This window comes from Bidens hawaiensis, unplaced genomic scaffold (assembly GCF_021521415.1).
Source record: "Bidens hawaiensis isolate Kalapana, Puna unplaced genomic scaffold, B.hawaiensis_p1.1 tig00053582_1, whole genome shotgun sequence".
Lineage (NCBI taxonomy): Eukaryota > Viridiplantae > Streptophyta > Magnoliopsida > Asterales > Asteraceae > Bidens > Bidens hawaiensis.
The window spans coordinates 57,778-62,073 of NW_027499649.1; positions in this window are offsets into that span (position 1 = coordinate 57,778).

Genomic DNA, 4,296 nt, shown 5'->3' on the forward strand with positions numbered 1-4,296 from the left:
CTTCCATCTCGTTCTTGGACCTCAACAAACCAGGTATGATGATCCTTCCCCTTTCACACATCGGAGGGTCAAACCAACCGAGGAACGGGCATCTTGGTGACTGAAATACAAACATTAAACATATGAAAATGGTATGTTTCTTGGTAATTATTACATCAGATTTAGATTACCTTGTCAGGACAACCATAAAAACGTCGACCGGGATTCCTTTCCGTCCAAGATGTTATTAAAACAGCTTGCTTGCCACACTTACAAAGCTTCATCATCAATTGTTCTTCACACAACCCGCAATAGTGAAGCCCTAATTTAGATATCATGAAATTTGCAAAATGTTATGTTTGTTCTGTTTTAATAGGTTAAAAGGATGATGAAAGAGAAGGGACAGGGTGAAAAGACAATTATACCCATCACATTTTATTCAAAAAAATAACTTAACGGGATAACTTAACGGAGGTTAGCTTAAAGGACAAAAACCGTGGCGAAAATCCAAATTAAAGGACAACGAGTAAAACTATTTTCAATAAAGGACCCATTCCATAATTTATGTAATTCAAAAGGACAAAATTTGTAATTTTTTCTTTGTTTTTTTTGTTTTTTGCAAGTTCATATTTTATTTTTAATACTATGACCTTGTTGTTGGCAAATGGTTTGTAATGATAGAATGTTGTAACAATAATATAGAGTATCTTCTCTAGAACTAAATAGTCTGTATTTGATTACGAATATAATTTTCGTGATATTCGTTATCATAATAAAACTTCATGTTATGTTTTTCTGAAAATATTAAAAGGTTGTTGGTGTTTATGAATTTATGGTATTTTGATTATCTTATTTTGAATACATGTGAACAGTTTCATTTTAGGTTAATATACAACAAACTTTTTGTTGTGATTTGAGTGGTGTCGATGTTCGTCAGGACATATTGAATATTCATTTTTCATTTTTCGCATAATTGAAGTGTAGATATATTTAGTTGACTTATATCATGGTGAGTGTTGATAGCCTAAATCTGAATTTTCTTGATGGTAAATATGATACTTAGCTATCTCGGTTGACTTATTTTTTTGTTACATACTCTCGAGGGATTTGAAGTTTTTAAGCAACATTGAAAATTAAACATTTGACTGAGTTAAATATGATATTTAGCTCTCTCACTATGCCATAAGCTCTTGCATATGTTCATGTTGCTTTACTCTATTTCTAAACTGATTTGAATTCACTTGCATTTTAAAAATCTAATTGTTTTTGCATTGATCATGTTCATGGTGCATGACTGCCACCTTTGAGGAAATGCATTAGTTTGGTTGGAATGGCTACTGGGAAAGAAACTATTTGTGATTATGCTAAGCAGGTTGCTTTCATAGTTTTCTTCATTAGGCCGAGTTTAGTAGGGCCAAAGTGTTCGTGGTTTGCCTAACTAAGAAGTTTTCACTTTTTTGAATTGTTACTTTAAAACCAAAGTATAAGCAACGTTGGTTTTGTTTTAGTTGTTATGTGAAACATTTAAAAAAATTTGTGGTTTTTAGGTCTGATCTGAAACATTGAAAAATTTGTAAATATACTACAACCAACAAAAAAACAAACACTAGGCCATTACGTATACTTGAAATTAAACTTCACCCCAACAATAGTTATAACCCATCTCGATCGAAGCAATAACTTGTAGCCAAAATGACATTCAAACTTACAACCAAGTCCAAATATGCCCAAATAAGTATAACAAAAACAACAAAAACAAAATCCTTAGAAATATTTTTTTTTTAAACCCATACACTAACCATAGACCATGCAATCTAAAAACATTAAATCACACAATTAATTAAATTAATATAAAAAATTATATATTTAAAGTAATATTAGAAAACTTAATAAACACGTCGGCTAAAAGCTTGTGTGTGTGTGTATTGTTTTCGTCAAAATTCACCGAAGCAATAATTGAACAATTTCGTTCAGTAAGATAGTGTGTTCTTCAATAATATAGTAGACAAATTCGGTAAAAGTAAATGTGAACACAGCGATATATCGAGGAAAAACCTAGGATCCCGGTAAGGATCTTCATATAAAAACATCGGGATGGGAAAACTATCATCTACCTCAATTTATTGATAATGGAAAATTGGTTACAGCTCGAGAGCAAGTGTTGATCGTAGCTAATAGTTACAGAGAGTATTTTGAGTGTGTGAGAATTGTTTTCTATTGATCAACAATGCCTCCTTATATAGGAAAAAGAAATAACAAACTATGTTATAGATCAGGAAAATCCCTAGCCTTGTGAGCGTTAGGGCCTTGCTGCACACTTTCTTCACGTGTTTATTGACTTTAACTCTCGACTTTAGGTATACTTAGTCAATTAGCCGTTTTATAACAACTCACATAGAGTAGCCTGCAAGAAATTAATCAAAACAATATAAATATAGGTAACTTCCACCGAGGATCCCCTTGATTAATAGGACTTTAGCTTGGTCATTACTCCTAGCCGTTATGAACCCATTCCACACGTTTTCCTTCGGTTATTAATGAGTGTGACGTACAAATTGCCCAAAACACATGTGACACTATTAAGTGACAATATTATCATTAATTAATTTAAACATCAAGTACACAAGTTTGTAACCAGAAATACAAGAAAAATACAAGAACAATTAACAACTTGTCCATTTATCAATATAACCTAAGCTCTAGTGTCTTCTCTGTTTCATCCTCTAATAATTTGTACCTGTAACATATATATAAAATAAAGTCAACTAAATGAATAGTTGGTGAGTTCACACAAGTTTGATATAAGTACACAAAAATCATACAATTCCATGAACAAATGTAAATGAGCAAGTAAAGTCCTTTCCAGTTGGGATTGTTCACTAACGCACTCAGATAAGCGCAAGTAAGGTCCTTTTCTGTTGGAATTGTGCACCAACGTACTCGGATAATAAGGCACTTTTCCACTCATAACAACAAATGTCTTGAGCGCAAAGGGGGGCGTATGATCATACTAACTTGAAGTAATCCATGCATGTAATCTTTGAGCAAGAAACAAGTAAACACACAAGTCCATGTAGCGAATTGTAGCTTGTAAATAATAGTTAAACGAAATTGTAATTTTGATAGGATATATATGCTACCCCGAAAAGTAGTAAAAGAGTAAAAAGGGGGTGTGAGAAACTCGCCTTTAATATTGAAGACAACTTGAAATAATAACCAAAAGCGAGTTAACAAACTGAAGCGATCGAATCTCATGAAACTATAAGGAATAACAAAGATACAAAATTAAGGACTAGCTAACGGAATTGCAAAGTTTAAAGAATACTAAATTAAATGAATAAATAATAAGATAAAAACAAGGAAAAAATCAATAAGGAAGATGAAATATAAAATCGGTTTTTGGACAGGAAATTGTTCTGTATTGTTTAAGGTATTTAAAATATAAAACAAGTTGATTATAAATCAAGACTTTCCAATCAACTAGATTAGAATGTTTTGACCAAATTTCATTTAGAAGTCTTTTACAAATTCATAACCTAAATAGGCCAAAACAGCCATGTAAATCAGAGGGTATGAATATGCGCACTGTTTATAAAATATTGATTGCGAACTCATACGAGTGAATTAAAATGTATAAAAATAATTTTTAAGACCGTATTTCAATTAAGTATATCAAGGAATTTGATATTTCACCTTTTCATTTTTTTATGAACAAGATATGCCTATTTCTTTGACGGCTATATCTAATGTCGAAACTGAAATATTGCTAGAAGCAATGTTTTAACGATTTCGAAAAAGATTTTGATGAAATAAAATTATGGAATTTTTTTTAGATATGATTGTATAAAATTTATGAGCATATATCATCAAAAATCCTTGGGTCCTTTGAATGTAAAATAACGATTCAAAACAGAAAAATAAAGATGTAAGAACGTTTCAAGTGTGACTTCGTGTAATCGATCATCTCCTTATGTTCTTTGTCTCATCCACCCTATACACCATAGTGTATGGATTATGTGGATTCGTAGACATGATTGTGTTATGGTCATGTGACCATTTGATTAACTACTATGAACAAGAATTAAAATAAATAGAAATAAGATGAAAAAAAACTTGAATAATCAAAATCCTACCTATGAAATGGAAAAATAATCTCCTGAACTTTTCAAAGAGTGGTGTAAAGAATGAAATGGGTGAGAGTGAGTTCTTATTTGTACTAAAACAAAGAGTTTACTATTAAGAATATTTTAATAGTAAAATTGATTAGGAGAGTGCTTTGGGGAAGGAGGATTGACCAAAATTTATATGGTGTAGGAA